Source organism: Bufo bufo, chromosome 5, assembly GCF_905171765.1.
Source record: "Bufo bufo chromosome 5, aBufBuf1.1, whole genome shotgun sequence".
Taxonomy (NCBI): domain Eukaryota; kingdom Metazoa; phylum Chordata; class Amphibia; order Anura; family Bufonidae; genus Bufo; species Bufo bufo.
This window is the reverse complement of record NC_053393.1, coordinates 555,427,582-555,446,369: the sequence shown is the minus strand read 5'-3', so window position 1 is coordinate 555,446,369 and position 18,788 is coordinate 555,427,582. Positions and strand designations below refer to the sequence as shown.

General features: G+C 47.1%; 1 protein-coding gene and 1 long non-coding RNA gene across 17 annotated transcripts in view; one reads left to right on the top strand and one right to left on the bottom strand.

Annotated features, from left to right (window-relative positions):
• Positions 1-18,788, top strand: part of LOC121000834 (zinc finger protein 383-like) — a 1,218,895-nt gene that overhangs the window by 726,699 nt on the left and 473,408 nt on the right. The window lies entirely within an intron of this gene.
• On the bottom strand, positions 15,428-16,510 carry LOC121000880. The gene is made up of 3 exons (XR_005778921.1): positions 16,500-16,510; positions 16,003-16,125; positions 15,428-15,923 (listed from the first exon to the last, which is right to left on the bottom strand). It is a non-coding gene; the product is annotated as an uncharacterized LOC121000880 (long non-coding RNA).

The following is an 18,788-nucleotide window of genomic DNA, read 5'->3' as shown; positions in this document are numbered from 1 at the left end:
CACGGCTCCCAGTCCAAACATTGAGGCATCTGTGTGAACGAGAAATCTTTTAGCGTGATCCGGTGCCGCCAATACAGGGGTTTTACTTAATGCAAGCTTGAGTTTCTGGAAAGCTTCCTCACACTCTGGAGACCATACTACCTGCCTAGGTAAGGACTTTTTGGTAAGGTCGGTCAGGGGTTTGGCTATGGTGCTATAATCTGACACAAATTTCCTATAATAGCCAGCGGTCCCTAAGAAAGCCATAACCTGAGTCTTGGTGCGGGGTTGAGGCCACTGAGTGATAGCCTCAATTTTAGCGGGTTCAGGCCTCTGCTTGCCTGACCCTACCCTATGGCCTAGGTATTGGACCTCCGCCATGCCCACATGACACTTTTCTGGTTTCAAGGTTAATCCGGCCTCTTGAATTCTCTTGAGTACTACCGAAATGTGCTCCAGGTGGGCCTCCCAAGTGCTGCTGTAGATGGCTATGTCATCTAAATAAGCACAGGCGAAGCCCTGAAATCCCTCTAGGAGCCGGTCTGCCATCCTTTGAAAAGTGGCGGGGGCATTCCTCATCCCAAATGGCTTAGGAATAGCATCAGGCTCCAAGGGGATTTGCCAATAACCCTTGCACAAGTCAATAGTGGTCAAGTAATTCCCTCCTGCCATACGGTCTAATAGTTCATCTACCCTGGGCATGGGGTAGGCATCCGTAACTGTTCGGTCATTAAGCCTGCGGTAATCCACGCAAAACCGCGTGGTACCGTCTTTCTTTGGTACTAACACCACTGGGGAGGCCCAGGGGCTCTGAGAGGGTTCTATAACCCTTAGGTCTAGCATCTCCTGAATTTCCTTTAACATGCTATCTCTAACTGCCTCAGGAATTCTGTACGGTTGCTGTCTCAAAGGTACCTGACCTGGGATCTCTACCCGGTGTACAGCCAGGGTGGTGTAGCCTGGAAGAGCAGAGAACATATCTCGAAATTCCTGCAATAGCTGGGTAGTCTGTGCCCTTTCCTCTGGCTTTAGCTCTGGCTCTAATCCAACCTGCTCCACCCCCGTGGGTTCTTTGTGGAGCAAATTTGGTAAGGGTATACCCTCACTATCCTCAAACGCCGGAGCGCATACGGCAGAGACCTCCTCTGGTCTCTCTAAGTAGGGTTTTAACATATTGACATGAAATGACCTGCGAATCCTTTCATTGTTACAATCTGTTACTATGTACGTGATATCGCTGACCCTGGCTAATACTTTGTAGGGCCCTTGCCAAGAGGCCTGCAACTTATCGTTTTTTGTCGGTTTGAGGACTAGCACCTTTTGATCTATCTCTAGGATACGATCTCTAGCTCCCCTATCGTACCAGTGTTTTTGTCGCTGTTGAGCCGCCTGCAGGTTTTCTCTTACCGATTGAGTAAGGGCATGCAGTCGGTCTCTCAATTCCAAAACAAATGGTACTATAGGCGTGCCAGATTCCCCCATATCCCCTTCCCAGTGTTCGCGGACCAGGTCCAGAGGTCCTCGGACTCTCCTTCCATATAATAGTTCGAAAGGAGAGAATCCGGTGGATGCCTGGGGTACTTCCCGGTAGGCGAACAGTAGGTGGGGAAGGAATTTTTCCCAGTTCCGACAGGTCTCTGCGAACGTGATTAGCATCTGTTTCAGAGTGCCATTAAAGCGTTCGCAGAGCCCATTCGTTTGGGGATGATATGGAGAACTTAGTATGGGTTTTACTCCGCAGCTCTGCCAGAGCTGCTGAGTAACTACCGCCGTGAATTGGGTCCCTTGGTCAGATACTATTTCCCTAGGGAACCCCACTCTAGTGAATACCTGGATGAGAGCTTCAGCTACGGTTTCAGCAGTGATATTAGGTAGGGCTATAGCTTCCGGGTAGCGAGTAGCATAGTCCACCACTGTAAGAATATACTTCTTACCTGATGGACTAGGCTTACTAAGGGGTCCTACCAAATCTACTGCTACCCTGAAGAAAGGTTCCTCTATTATGGGTAGTGGGCGTAGTTTCGCTCTGGGGTGCTCACCCCTCTTTCCTACTTTCTGACATACGTCGCAGGTTCTACAATAATTTCGCAAATCTCGGGTAACACCTGGCCAAAAAAATCTCCCGGTTTTTCTTGATCCCTAAATGTCCTGCTAACGGTATGTCATGGCTAATCCGTAATAGCTCTGCCCTATATTTGCGGGGTACCACTAACTGCTTCTTTATTACCTGTCGGGCTCCTCCCCCTGCCCCCTCTGTTAACCGATATAGTAAACCTTTCTCCCACTGGAACTTCTCATGTCCTATGTCTCTTTGGGGATTATCCGCCTCCCTCCTGTACCCACTTAACGTGCTATCCTCCCTCTGTGCTTGCCCAAAGTCTGTGGGAGTGCCCCAATACATGTTAGGACTAGAATTTACGGCAGCATTATCAGTGCCTACCTGGTCATCCGAGGAGTGTGAGGTACCCATAGCGTGTGCCTGTTGTCTGGTTGAGACTGGGAGTGCTCCTGCTGTAGTCGGCTGTACAAATTGACACATCAAGCACCCCAAGTCATTTCCAAGCAAAACCTCTGCTGGTAGCTCTGGCATGATGCCCACCTCCACAGCCTTAGCCCCAGTACCCCAGTCAATGTGTACCATGGCGGTGGGTAACTTGTGAATAGCCCCTCCCGCCACAGATCGCCAGGTATGTTGGGACAGCTTAACACGGTGAGGTTGGACTAGGGTTATTGTAGCTACAGTCTCTCTCAATCCTCTGGCTTCCTGCCCATTAAGGGTCACGGTCTGTCGATGGTGTGCCCGGTTGTCATCTGCTGCTTGCACTGGATTGACCTCATGTAGTATGGACCATTTCTCAGATGGATTGCGGTCCCCCCCCTTGTGTAGAATAGTTGTAATCCTCTTGTACACAATGAACAGCTGCTCTCGTTGGAGGGGTTGGTGCTCGCCCCCATCGATCATTATTACGGTGGGGACAATTAGGTCTGATGTGTCCCACTTGCTTACACCCAAAACACATCGGTGCAGTTTTCTGAACCCCAGTGGCGGTAGGTTGACTCACCGGTGGTACTGGTTTCGGTTGCTGTGTTGGGGCAGGAGTGTGATACTGTGGTCGAAATCCTGAGGCTCCCCGGTTGTTATCTGCCCGTCTGCTTTCGTAAAATTTGTCTGCTAAACGTGCGGCTTCTTCTACTGACGGTGGTTTTCTGTCCTTGACCCAATCCCTGGTATCTGTAGGAGTGTGGTCAAAAAACTGCTCCAACAATATTAACTGTAATGCATCCTCCAGTGTAGTCGCCTGGCATCCCTGCATCCAATTACTGGCAGCGCGGTGCATGCGGAATTCCCACTCCGTGTAAGAGTCTTTGCCCTGTTTCCGTAGAGACCGAAATTTTCTCCGGTGTGCCTCTGGGGTAACTGCATAACGGGCCAACAATATCTCCTTCACTTTCTCATAATTTTGCATGTCTGCATCCGGTACCGCTCTAAAGGCTTCTGCGGCTCTGCCTGAAAGCTTGCTGCTCAATATCGCAGCCCAATTAGTGTTATCCACATCTTCTAATACACACTGTCTTTCAAAGTCCTGCAGATAATTGTTAATATCCATTTCATTTTCTATGAAACTTTTAAAAGCAGCATAATTTATCTTACGTGGCCGCCCCATAGATGATCCTGGTAGTGACAATATATCCATTTGCGGTGATCTTTCTCTGGCCTCCCGTGCTTCCCGGTGGCTTTCTGCTTCCGAAGCTTGTCCCATAATCTGTACCACAATTTCTGGTGTAGGATTCGGTCCTATCAAACTGAGTCTCCATCTCACATCTTTCTGAAACTCAGTTTCCTCTGTGTTCACCATTTGCACCTCACTGTTTCGGTCACTCTCCAGTAATTCGGCTATTATCGTGGCTTTCGGCTTGTTGCTTGCCACTATGCCTCGAGCTTCCAGCAGGTCTTTAAGTGTTGTTCGTTTCAGCCGTTCGTATTCATGCGCCATTCACTTTCTTTTCGGTTAAATGAAGTAAATCCATTCGGGAGAAATCCCGCTGCTGCCACCAGTGTAAAGGAACCCATATAATACAGATGAGCCCTTATGCAGCTTACTCCCGAACCCACAGCCGAAAATCCGAAATAAGGCGAATAGAAGATCCCAGTCCCCCAAACATGCGCCGAGACTCCATGAAGGGGTAAAATCAGTGTGTTTTATTAGCAGTTGAGTCATCCCTTTTATGCCCTCCTCCCATGCAAGGGAGACACCCACAACAAATATGCATTAACCCATAACACAAGGTTACAACCCACATAGAATCCTCCCCTCTGCCCGTGATATAATCATGGTACACCATGGTTAACATAATCAACACAGGCAGGACAATACACACAGAGAGACAATGGAACAGACATCACTTACTCAACGTATACAATGCCCCACCCTTTACAATACACAGACGTTTAACATCCCAACATGGCACGAATTAGTAAAAGTAAGCAGAAACCTCCCTTTCTCCACATACCCCATCTGTGCCATTGTTAGGAATAAGGGGAAACAAATTATCATTAGAAATTAACGATTCAGACCCTCAAATTGAGGACACCATTTTAAGAGATTTGGAAGATGAATTTTTGGGAAATGCTAAACAAATTCTCTCATCTCTAAGCAGAAAGCATCCTATAAAGGGAGCTCCACACCCGCCACATTTCCTTTAATTTATAACCCCTTCCCACTGCAACCATTTTCTGTTTTTAGCACTTTTATTTTTCTTCCCCTCCATCCAAATGCCATACCGTTTCTATTTCTCCAGTCGCAAAGCAGTAGCAGGGCTGTTTTTTGTGGGACAAACTTTCTAATGTTTCCATTTATTATTCCACATGGTTTATTGGGAAGCTGGAAAAAATTACTGATAGGGTAGAAATAATTAAAAATGCAGTTGCGCCATTGTTCTATGGATTCTGTTTTTACAGCGTTCACTGCGCAGTGACCTTTATTCTATGGTTTAGTAAGATTACAGCGATCACAGATTTATATTATTGTGCTAGGCTTTAATACTCCAAAAAAATGTCTACAGGGCTGTGCAAAGGTTCTTTATTTGCGGTGCGAGCTACAATTTCTATTGATAACATTTTATGGTATATGTGACTTTTTGATGTTTTTTTATTCAGTTTTCAATCACTTTATCTTTAAGGCAGAAGTCGTTAAATACCCAAAACCTGCCGTACATGTATGGCAAGTGTCATGAAGGGGTTAAAACTGCTTCTCCCCTACGTGCATTCTCTGACGTTTAACACAATCCGATTGGCAAGTAAAACATTTCCCACAGGCCGTACATAATTATGGCCTCTCCCCTGTATGATGACTTTAATGGTGAAGATTGGGTTTCAGAGCCCACCATTTCCCACATTCTGAACAGGAATACGGCTTCTCCCCTGTGTGAATTCTTGATCTCTCTCAAAACTTAATTTATGAGTAAAATATTTCCCTGCATGAAAGTGGCTTTTCCTGTGGGAATTTTTTAATGCCCAACAATATATTTTTGAGTTAAACATTCTTAACAGGACTACAGCTTTTATTTCCCATGTGACATCTTTTATGTTGAAGATCTGATTTTCTAACAAAATATCAATCACATCCTTAACCGCCTCCGGACCGCCTAACGCAGGATCGCGTTCCGGAGGCGGCCGATTCATTCCTCCTAGACGCATATAGGCACCATCTCGCGAGACGCGAGATTTCCTGTGGGCGCGCGCGTTCACAGGAACTGCAGGTAAGCGAGTGGATCTACAGCCTGCCAGCGGCGATCGTTCGCTGGCAGGCTGTAGATGCGATTTTTTTTAACCCCTAACAGGTATATTAGACGCTGTTTTGATAACAGCGTCTAATATACCTGCTACCTGGTCCTCTGGTGGTCCCTTTTGCTTGGATCGACCACCAGAGGACACAGGCAGCTCAGCAATATGTAGCACCAAGCACCACACTACACTACACCCCCCCCTGTCACTTATTAACCCCTGATCACCCCATATAGACTCCTGATCACCCCCCTGTAAGGCTCCATTCAGACGTCCGTATGCGGATCCACGGATCGGATCCGCAAAACACATACGGACGTCTGAATGGAGCCTTACAGGGGGGTGATCACCCCATATAGACTCCCTGATCACCCCCCTGTCATTGATCACCCCCCTGTAAATCTCCATTCAGACGTCCGTATGTGTTTTGCGGATCCGATCCATGGATCCGTGGATCCGCAAAACACATACGAACCTCTGAATGGAGCCTTACAGGGGGGTGATCAGGGAGTCTATATGGGGTGATCACCCCTGTCACGGCGGGCGTGCACTCAGAATAACAGAAAACCCACCAACCAGGCTCTGGGCGAGAGACAGGGGAAGGGTCACCTCCTAGCTAATCCCTGACCTCTTTCCCTGCACTGCTCAGCCCACCTACAGACCTTTAAGCTAGGTATGAGGTGTCCCCGTGCCTGGGCTGACAAAACCCTAACTTCCCTGAGATGGTGAAGAGGGGAAATAGGAGCATCCTGCTCGCACAGAACCTGGATGGAAGAGATGACACAAAACAACCTAACCAGAAAGCACACTTATCTCTCTGAGCTGGAACAGACAGAAGACCTTCCTTCCTAGCTTCCAAGACCACAATGATTTGTATAATCCGCTCAGGGCACTGGGCTGATGAGCTATTTAAACTAATGACTCCACCCAGTGCACCTGATGAGAGGCCGATCCAGCACGACTCCAAAACAAACACTAAACTCGTGCTGCAATCCTGGCCGACCTCTGCACATCGTCAGAGTGGGGCATGACAGTACCCCCCCTTCTACGGGTGACCTCCGGACACCCCGGACCAACCTTATCCGGATGGGACCTATGAAAAGCCCTCACCAGTCGGCTGGCGTTGACATCCACCGCCGGAACCCACATCCTCTCCTCAGGACCGTATCCCCTCCAGTGCACCAGGTATTGAAGGGAACCCCAAAGAACTCTCTTACAAAGTCTCATATTCCACTAACTTGTGACAAAAAAATTAAATCTCACATGAACTCACCATACGCCTCACGGAATCCAAATGCGTAATTTTTTTTAGACATTTAGATTCCAGACTTCTTCTCACGCTTTAGGGCCTCTAAAATGCCTGGGCAGTATAAATACCCCACATGTGACCCCATTTAGGAAAGAAGACACCCCAAGGTATTCGCTGAGGGGCATATTGAGTCCATGAAAGATTGAACTTTTTGTCCCAAGTTAGCGGAAAGGGAGACTTTGTGAGAAAAAAAAAAAACAATTTCCGCTAACTTGTGGCAAAAAAAAAAAAAATCTTCTATGAACTCACCATGCCCCTCATTGAATACCTTGGGGTGTCTTCTTTCCAAAATGGGGTCACATGTGGGGTATTTATACTGCCCTGGCATTTTAGGGGCCCTAAAGCGTGAGAAGAAGTCTGGGATCCAAATGTCTAAAAATGCCCTCCTAAAAGGAATTTGGGCCCCTTTGCGCATCTAGGCTGCAAAAAAGTGTCACACATGTGGTATCGCCGTACTCAGGAGAAGTTGGGCAATGTGTTTTGGCGTGTCATTTTACATATACCCATGCTGGGTGAGATAAATATCTCGGTCAAATGCCAACTTTGTATAAAAAAAATGGGAAAAGTTGTCTTTTAGGCCTCATGCACACGACCGTTGTGTGCATCCGTGGCCGTTGTCCGTTTTTTTTCGCGGACCCATTGACTTTCAATGGGTCCGTGGAAAAATCGGAAAAGGCACCGTTTGGCAGCCGAGACCGTGATCCGTGTATCCTGTCCGTCAAAAAAATATGACCTGTCCTATTTTTTTGACGGACAGCGGTTCACGGACCCATTCAAGTCAATGGGTCTGTGAAAGAACACGGATGCACACAAGATTGGCATCCGTGTCCGTGATCCGGTTCCTTTAATACAGACGGAGCCGAAGATCCGTCTGCATAAAAGCTTTTTCAGAGCTTTTCGTGAAAACTCAGATCCGACAGCATATTCTAACACAGAGGCGTTCCCATGGTGATGGGGACGCTTCAGGTTAGAATATACTAAAAGAACTGTGTACATGACTGCCCCCTGCTGCCTGGCAGGTGCTGCCAGGCAGCAGCCACCCCCCTGTAGTTAACACATTGGTGGCCAGTGGGCCCCCCTCCCTCCCCTGTAGTTAACTCGTTGGTGGCCAGTGCGGCCGGCCCCCCTCCCTCCCCTGTAGTTAACTCGTTGGTGGCCAGTGGGCCCTCTCCCCTCCCTCCTAATTAAAATCTCCCCCCCTATCATTGGTGGCAGCGGAGAGTACCGATCGGAGTCCCAGTTTAATCGCTGGGGCTCCGATCGGTAACCATGGCAACCAGGACGCTACTGCTGTCCCGGTTGCCATGGATACTTAGCAATTTGTAGAAGCATTATACTTACCTGCGAGCTGCGATCTCTGCGTCCGGCCAAGAGCTCCTCCTACTGGCAAGTGACGCGCCGCACAGACCTGTCACTTACCAGTAGGAGGAGCTCCCGGCCGGACGCGGACATCGTAGCTCGCAGGTAAGTATAATGCGTCTACAAATTGCTAAGTAACCATGGCAACCGGGACAGCAGTAGCGTCCTGGTTGCCATGGTTAACGATCGGAGCCCCAGCGATTAAACTGGGACTCCGATCGGTACTCTCCGCTGCCACCAATGATAGGGGGGGAGATTTTAATTAGGAGGGGGAGGGAGAGGAGAGGGCCCACTGGCCACCGAGTTAACTACAGGGGAGGGAGGGGGGCCGGCCGCACTGGCCACCAACGAGTTAACTACAGGGGAGGGAGGGGGGCCCACTGGCCACCAATGTGTTAACTACAGGGGAGGGAGGGGGGGGCGGCCGCACTGGCCACCAATGTGTTAACTACAGGGGGGGGCTGCCTCCTGCTGCCTGGCAAAACCTGCCAGGCAGCAGGGGGCAGTCATGTACACAGTTCTTTTAGTATATTCTAACCTGAAGCGTCCCCATCACTATGGGAACGCCTCTGTGTTAGAATATACTGTCGGATTTGAGTTTCACGATGTAACTCAAATCCGACGGTATATTCTAACATAGAGGCGTTCCCATGGTGATGGGGACGCTTCAAGTTAAAATATACCATCGGATTGGAGAAAACTCCGATCCTATGGTATATTAACTCCTGACTTTACATTGAAAGTCAATGGGGGACGGATCCGTTTGAAATTGCACCATATTGTGTCAACGTCAAACGGATCCGTCCCAATTGACTTGCATTGTAATTCAGGACGGATCTGTTTGGCTCCGCACGGCCAGGCGGACACCAAAACGACTTTTTTTTCATGTCCGTGGATCCTCCAAAAATCAAGGAAGACCCACGGACGAAAAAACGGTCACGGATCACGGAAAAACGGAACCCGTTTTTGCGGACCACAAAAAAATACGGTCGTGTGCATGAGGCCTTAGAGAGATATTTCTCTCACCCAGCATGGGTATATGTAAAAAGACACCCCAAAACACATTGCCCAACTTCTCCTGAGTACGGCGATACCACATGTGTGACACTTTTTTGCAGCCTAGGTGGGCAAAGGGGCCCACATTCCAAAGAGCACCTTTAGGATTTCACAGGGCATTTTTTACACATTTTGATTTCAAACTACTTCTCATGCATTAGGGCCCCTAAAATGCCAGGGCAGTATAACTACCCCACAAGTGACCCCATTTTGGAAAGAAGACACCCCAAGGTATTTCATGATGGGCATAGTGAGTTCATGGAAGTTTTTATTTTTTGTCACAAGTTAGTGGAATATGAGACTTTGCAAGGAAAAAAATAAAAAATAAAAAAATCATCATTTTCCGCTAACTTGTGGCAAAAAAAAAAAACTTCCATGAACTCACTATGCCCATCAGCGAATACCTTAGGGTGTCTACTTTCCGAAATGGGGTCATTTGTGGGGTGTTTGTACTGTCTGGGCATTGTAGAACCTCAGGAAACATGACAGGTGCTCAGAAAGTCAGAGCTGCTTCAAAAAGCGAAAATTCACATTTTTGTACCATAGTTTGTAAACGCTATAACTTTTACCCAAACCAATAAATATACACTTATTTTTTTTATCAAAGACATGTAGAACAATAAATTTAGAGAAAATTTTATATAGAAATGTAGTTTTATTTGAAAAATTTTACAACTGAAAGTGAAAAATGTCATTTTTTTTGCAAAAATTTCGGTAAGTTTCGATTAATAACAAAAAAAGTAAAAATGTCAGCAGCAATGAAATACCACCAAATAAAAGCTCTATTAGTGAGAAGAAAAGGAGGTAAAATTCATTTGGGTGGTAAGTTGCATGACCGAGCAATAAACGGTGAAAGTAGTGTAGTGCAGAATTGTAAAAAGTGGTCTGGTCAGGGAGTCTGTCACCACATTTGGGCATATTAGACCGATCAAATAGGGTTATATGATCCACCCAGAACTTAAAAACGGTACCTTTGTTGTAGAAAACGGACTTTTCTTTTAGCCGAAAATGAACTTATAAGTTTATGTTAATGAGCCCTCTCAAGTGCCCAGGGCGGTCTCTCAATCCTCGGAGCCCCAGGCAGCACCTCCTCCACGGCTCATAACCCCGCCCTCCGTGCGCTACTCCCCTCCCCTGTCCTTTTCCACTGTGGCTGTGCGGTTCAAATCGTAGCGGGCGCATGCGCAGTAGGTATCGCGATGCCCTGCCAGGAGCGGGCATCGCACTGCGCATGCGCCCGCTACGATTTGGACGGCACAGCCGCAGTGGAAAAGGACAGGGGAGGGGAGTAAACGGGCGGGCAGAGGCGCACGGAGGGCGGGGTTATGAGCCGTGGAGGAGGTGCTGCCTGGGGCTCCGAGGATTGAGAGACCACCCTGGGCACTTGAGAGGGCTCATTAACATAACCTTATAAGTTCATTTTCGGCTAAAAGAAAAGTCCGTTTTCTACAACAAAGGTACCGTTTTTAAGTTCTGGGTGGATCATATAACCCTATTTGATCGGTCTAATATGCCCAAATGTGGTGACAGACTCCCTTTAAGGGTGTTTAAGCTAGGGGGGCTGAGGTGGTTATCATGAATACGGCTTCTTTGTGTGAACTTTCTGATGTTTCTGAAGATTTGATTTCTGAGTAAAACATTTCCCACATTCTGTACATAAATACGGCTTTTCCTTTGTGTGAACTGTCTGATGTTTCTGAAGAGTTGATTTATGAGTAAAACATTTCCCACATTCTGAACATGAATATGGCTTCTCCCCTGTGTGAACTTTCTGATGACTATAAAGATTTGAGTTCTGAGTAAAACATTTCCCACATTCTGAACATGAATATGGCTTCTCCCCTGTGTGAACTGTCTGATGTTTCTGAAGATATGATTTCTGAGTAAACCATTTCCCACATTCGGAACATGAATACGGCTTCTCCCCTGTGTGACATCTTTGATGTAAAAGAAGAGCGGATTTTCTAGCAAAACACTCTTCACATTCTGAACAAATATATTGCTTCTCACCTGTGTGAATTATCTGATGACTCTGAAGATTTGATTTCGTAGTAAAACATTTCCCACATTCTGAACACGAATACAGCGCCCCTGTGTGAATTCTCTGATGGGTCTCAAGAGATGATTTCTGAGTAAACCATTTCCCACATTCCGAACATGAATACGGCTTCTCCCCTGTGTGACATCTTTGATGTAAAAGAAGAGCGGATTTTCTAGCAAAACACTCTTCACATTCTGAACAAATATATTGCTTCTCACCTGTGTGAATTATCTGATGACTCTGAAGATTTGATTTCGTAGTAAAACATTTCCCACATTCTGAACACGAATACAGCGCCCCAGTGTGAATTCTCTGATGGGTCTCAAGAGATGATTTCTGAGTAAAACATTTCCCACATTCCGAACATGAATATGGCTTCACCCCTGTGTGAATTCGCTGATGGGTCTCAAGAGATGATTTCTTAGTAAAACATTTTCCACATTCCGAACATGAATACAGCTTCTCCCCTGTGTGAAGTCTTTGATGTGAAAGAAAAGACGATTTTTTTGTAAAACATTTCTCACATTCTGAACATGAATATGGCTTCTCTCCAGTGTGAACCCTCTGATGGCTCTCAAGTTCTGATTTCTGAGTAAAACATTTCCCACAGTCTGAGCATGAATACGTCGTATCTCCCATGTGAACTCTCTGATGCCTCTTAAGGTCTGATTTGTGAGTAAAACAATGCCCACAGTCTGAACATGGATACGGCTTTTCCCCTGTGTGAATACTCTGATGGTTTATAAAATGTGATTTCTGAATAAAACATTTCCCACATTCTGAACATGAATACGTTTTCTTCCCTGTGTGAATTCTTTGATGAACAACAAGAGAAAATTTCTGAGTAAAACATTTCCCACATTCTGAACATGAATACGGCTTCTCTCCCGTGTGAACTCTCTGATGCCTCTCAAGTTCTGATTTGTGAGAAAAACATTTCCCACATTCTGAACATGGATATGACTTCTTCCCTTTCTGAGCTCTTAGGGCTCCCTCACCCCTTTTGTGGCTTACATTCTGGTTAACAGTTTGTGATGAATCAGAAGAACGGATTTGTTTTAAAGGATCAGATGACAGAGTTTTGCTGTGAAGGGTGGATGGTACATCTGGGATAATGGCACAATCTTCATACGTATCTGATGTGACACCCGGATCATCTGCATTATAATCTGTAGATATCAATTGTCCCTCCGAGCTCCCAGTACAGTCATCTGACAAGAATAAAATTTTGTTAAATTATTTTTAATAATATGAATTTTTTAAATAATACTGATTATTTTTAACATATAAAAATGCACTTTAGTGCAGGGCAGTGGAGAGGAACAGTGCGGTGATGTATGAGGAAGCCATGGCTATGGAGTCAGCGTAAAGCCGGATCACTATTCTCTATTAATATTCTTTGTATAGAATAATCTGCCTTAAAGGGAACCTGTCACCTGTAGTACGTGGCCCTCACAGGGGGCAGCATAGTGTAGTCACAGGCCCGGTGATTTCAGCGGTCTGTCACATCTGTGCTGGCAGTCAGTACTGAGAAGCCGATCCCCACAGTGTGCACCAGGGCTGCGAGGGAGACAAGTCCGATAAGTGACTACCTCTACCCTCCCCTGCCTCCGGACCCAGACTGACTGGTTTTCCTATGCACAACTGGAAAGAAACCTGCCAGTGAATGTTGGTTGGAGGCGGATGGTGGAGGTTGTGAGCCTCATCGGACTCATCTCCCTCCCAGAGCTGGCATGTGCTGTGGGGTTTGGCCTATCGGTAATCTAAAAGTAGTGACTGCCAGCACAGAAGTGATAGGTTCCCTCTACAAAGTATCTGTCAGCAGGATCAACCCTATTAAACCAGGCTTATTGCTTGTTAGAGTTAATCATACTGAGTGAAACGACCCCTCCGTTCTTTAACAAGAGCTCCAAAACTGCATGTGAGGATCAGGAATTATAAGTAAATAATTGTGGCAGAGTCACTAATAAGGGGGCACTGGGAGATCTGTAAAACCAGTCACCAGTGCCCTCCACAAGACCGTCCCCGCTTCCCTGGTGCATTCTCTATACAGACTAGGCCCCCGCTAATGTGCTCCCTAAGGAGTCAGGAAGGGGACCATTAGAGGATGGGTGGGGGGCAGTGCTGGAGTCTTAAGTAGGAGCAGAACGGTAGTCGGAAATTGTGGCAGGTTGTCACGGAGAGCTGGGAAGCTGAGCAGAGTGGGGGCGATTGCTTACTTATCCGAAATCTCTTAGTATATAGGACCGGCCAGAGGCAACCAGTATTTAGGGTTTGTGACCTGCTTTTTTAGACTGTGGAAATGCTGTTAGACTCTGCCCTGAAAGTCCAGTCCTGCTGAATGGGTTCACAAAGGGAAGAACAGGTGACAACTCCAGCCTTCTGATCAGCGCTGTGGGATATCAGGTGGTCAAACAATTAAAGGGGTTGTTCAGTTAGTGACCTTTTCTACAGACCCCACATCGAGGACCCCACATGTAAGACGTACTTTTTTTCCCAAAAGTGTGTGTGTGGGGGGGGGGGGGGGGGGTTGTCAGTGCATCTTAAAAAGCGAATACTAGTGAGTGCTTCCATTATTCAGTTTTACCGTGTAGGGAACGCAGTAAAAATAAAATAATGACTTAAAGTGCAGTCCAAAGTGTGACATGAGGCCTGTGAAATGCTGCACAGAGGGACACCAGGACACGTCCAGGAGATTCATGGAAGAGACCTGTCACCCTGATATTACTGAGCAAGTCCGGGAGAGTCACAGCGCAGACCTGAGGGAGTCGTTACCACCTTGGTGTAATGGGCTATGATCAGCGGGAACACTCCTACTGCTTCCTCTTCTCCGGTCTACTAGTATGTTTGGGGCAGTTGCTATGTATTATACCGTAGCTGATCTCTTGCTCAGCCGACCTCTCTTCTGTAGCTCACCTTGTTTGGAGAGGAGCTCCTGACTGGTTAGCCTCGCTGTAAATATTCCTAGTTTCTGCAGGGGGCTGCTGGTTATAGTGTAAGCTCTGTGCTTTTCAATCCAGTAATCCTTATATTTTCTAGTATCTCTCCTAGTTTTCTTCATCGGTGTACCTTTGTTCTTATGGTTATGGTGAATTTACATGAGCCAATTATTGGGCAGATTATCGGGAACGAACGTACCTGCGAACGCTCGTTCACGACAATCTGCCTGTGTAAATGTGTTCCGATCACCTAATGAACGAGCGAAACAGGCCTTAGTGTCGTCCTATTTGTTTTAGGGTCAATTTTACAGATTAGTGTTTTCCATAAGAATGTCTGTAGGGACAGTGAGGGTCAGTGATGGTATTGGGGTCAGCGTCTAAGGACAGATCTAGGGAAAGATTCATGGAAAGCTCCAGTCAGGGTCACTTATTGTCTGTTCAATCATCCGCTCACCATATAACCCCCATCATCGGTTTGTTCCACCATCTGATTACCATCCCCATCTTGGTCCAGTCATCTACTAATGAGTTCTATATCTGATATGTGCTTTGTATTATTCTTCATGGGACGGTCCGGCTGTTACACAGTTTAGTCCTACTGTAAGTCCTGGGGGTATCTGAGAACTGGAGGACACTGCTAGGACCTGGGGAAGGCGCCTGCTATAGGGGAAGTCTAGTTCAGGGTCATTACAGTTACAGACTCGTCTCTACATAATTTATTGGTCACAACTCACCGGGGCTCTTATCTGTAGGAATCTCCTCCTTGTATTCCTCATCGCCCCTCACATCTGTCTCTGTAGGAATGTCCTCCTTGTATTCCTCATCGCCCCTCACATCTGTCTCTGTAGGAATGTCCTCCTTGTATTCCTCATCGCCCCTCACATCTGTCTCTGTAGGAATGTCCTCCTTGTATTCCTCATCGCCCCTCACATCTGTCTCTGTAGTAGTCTCCTCCTTGTATCCCTCATCGCCCCTCACATCTGTCTCTGTAGGAATCTCCTCCTTGTATCCCTCATCGCCCCTCACATCTGTCTCTGTAGCATTAATATTGCGCAGATCTTCATCCTGATATAAAATCTGTGAAGCAAATATTGTAAGTTACAGGACAGTCGGACAAGTTGCAAGAAATATTTTACATGGCCACAAAAGATCGTTAAAGGGGTCATCATCCAACTTTAACCTTTTTTAACAGATCCCATCAGAGTGACCGGACTTGTGGTGGGTTCATACTTACCTGATCCCCACCGCTGGTTGCCGGCTTCATCACTCCACGACCGCCTCCGCAGGTACTGGGACTCTGGGAATCAACATCCCATTGATGGGGGCATGTGACCACTGCAGCCAATCACTGGACGCAGCAGAGACCAGCGATAGGGAAAATCTCCATTACCTGACCATCCTGTGCAAGGAGAGGACGCGGACATCTCTCTGGTGTTGTCCTCTGACTGGATCTCTCTGCAGGAGACACAGAGACTGGACTCAGACTTTACAGACAGAGAATTCCAGGACATTTGTATTTAGTCCTGTCCGTTACCTGGAGATGTGAGGGGCTGGTCCTCCTCCATCTTGACCTCCTTGTACAGACCCTTGTGTCCTTCTAAATACTCCCACTCCTCATGGAGAAATAGACAGCGACATCCCGACACCTTATAGGAACCTGACAACACAATGACACAGTCATCACCCAGACCCCTCCAGTGCTGTGACTGTATAATGTCCCAGCATTCCCGGCGGTGTCACCTCTCTAGTCAGCAGCTCCATCATCTTGTGGACGACTTCTAGGATCTTCTCATTGTTCTTCTCATGTATCAGATTACTAGACGTCTTCTTCACCGTGGAGTAATCCTGTTCATGGAAGACATAATAATAAATGTCACCATGTACATTCCAGAGTCCATCACTTCTACAGCCATGTCCACCTGTAATTACCATAGATAATGGTGTAATGTGACATCATCAGAACCTCTCCAGTCACATCCCCTGTAATTACCATAGATAATGGTGTAATGTGACATCATCAGAACCTCTCACCTCTCCAGTCACATCACCTGTAATTACCATAGATAATGATGTAATGTGACATCATCAGAACCTCTCACCTCTCCAGTCACATCCCCTGTAATTACCATAGATAATGGTGTAATGTGACATCATCAGAACCTCTCACCTCTCCAGTCACATCCCCTGTAATTACCATAGATAATGATGTAATGTGACATCATCAGAACCTCTCACCTCTCCAGTCACATCACCTGTAATTACCATAGATAATGGTGTAATGTGACATCATCAGAACCTCTCACCTCTCCAGTCACATCACCTGTAATTACCATAGATCATGGTGTAATGTGACATCATCAGAACCTCTCACCTCTCCAGTCACATCCCCTGTAATTACCATAGATAATGACGTAATGTGACATCATCAGAACCTCTCACCTCTCCAGTCACATCATCTGTAATTACCATAGATAATGACGTAATGTGACATCATCAGAACCTCTCTCCTCTCCAGTCACATCACCTGTAATTACCATAGATAATGATGTAATGTGACATCATCAGAACCTCTCACCTCTTCAGTAAGCAGGAAGAGTAATGACCGGAGATGATGAGGGGCATTTGGGGAGAAATCAGAGGAGATGAGGTCTTCTCTCTATTGATGACTAAAAGATCTCGTAAGGGCAGTTCCTCCATGTTTGAGGTCACAGCAGTGTAAAGTATGGTGCACCCTCCCACGACCCCTACATACAATCCCTGGCTGAAGTGGTGATACACCCGACCAATCAGCTGTTTGAGGAGACCGTGGCTCGCCGGTGAGCGCTGCAGTCTTCTCGCAGGTCACCAAGCGCCGTCTTTAGTAAAGTGGTTGTGCTTGATATCGCAGCTATGACCGGTGAATGTGACATCACATGGCCTTGGAAGAGGCGTAAGAGGTCACCGAGCGCAGCGGCCTCTTCATACAGCTGATTGGTGGGGTCCCAGGAGTAGGAGCCCCCCGATCTCATGACCTATCCTGAAGATCGGTCATCAATATGATAATTCCAGAAAACCCCTCTGACACCACTACTTTATAAGAGGGTCTACAGGAATGTCCAGTTCACCCGGAGGAAGTCTTCTGGGTGAACCGGAGACAAGGAGGGAAGACGCCGGAGATGGCGGCCGGACCGGTCATGGAGGGACAGGAAGACGATTTCTGTTCTTTCTTCTTGATCCAATTCATCTGTAGTTCAGGTCAAATGTTGACCAACGACCCGATTCTGGGGCCGGAGCCAGACGTTGTTTTTTCGAAGGCCCCAATTACATAATAAATTGTCCCCCAGCAGCTCGAGACCAGATCCGGTTCATCAATCACATGGAGGCTGCACCGGAAGGAGCGGAACGTTAGAACTGCCTGAGCTGTATCTGCAGGACTGACTGGACAGGGAGGGGACTATAACCTGTGACCACGTAGGTGTGGACTGTGCGGAGCCCCACGTGGCCTGCAGCATGTGGGACACGCCCTGCGCAAGTTACAAACCAGGACACGAGAAGATGGAATATAAAGAGGGGTCTAGAAAAGCAGCGCGTGGCTCTGCATCTCCAGCCTGGACGGGACCCCTAAGGGCCGGACCTGGTGAGAGATAAGGGGGGGGGGGTCCGGTGAAGGCCATTAATCGGAGGGAAGCTGAATGGTCCACGGGTCATGGACCTCACAGCCAAACAGACTTGTTATTTGTGGGACCAGTTGTACTTTGTAATGGCGCCAGTTACGGTTCTACACAATGTAGTGGGAAGCGGGAAAATTCCAACTGGGGGATAAAAAAACTAAAAACACAATTCGGTTTTGCTGTCCCAGCGTTTCCTGGCCTGTTCCCCTCATCCTCCGGTCGGTGCGATTACAGCGACACCACATTTGTACAGGTTTTATTGTGTTTTAATACTGAAAAAATAAAAACTTTGGAAAAAACCGAATGTTTTCTCTGCATCCCCATCTTCTGACCGCCATAACGTGTGCGGCGCTGTGTGCGCATTCCCAGTCTGTGCTTCTCACTGACGCCGTATTGTGGATGGCGGGTTTATTTATTTTTTCCCATTTCCGCTAAATCCTTGTACATTTAATAGCGGAGGCGCCGGCGACGTGTGTTGTTTATATACTTTTAACTTTGGGGGGGGGGGGATTTGAATATTTTTTTTTTTATCCAGTTTTATATTTGCAGGTTTTTGCGGCTCCAGGTGCCGTGGTCACGAGCCCCGGGGGACGTGGCGGCTGCTGCTGGATCGGTCCCTGCCGTATAAACATGTCGCTGGTTTTATCCCGTTTTCGGCTTCTCCCTGTGA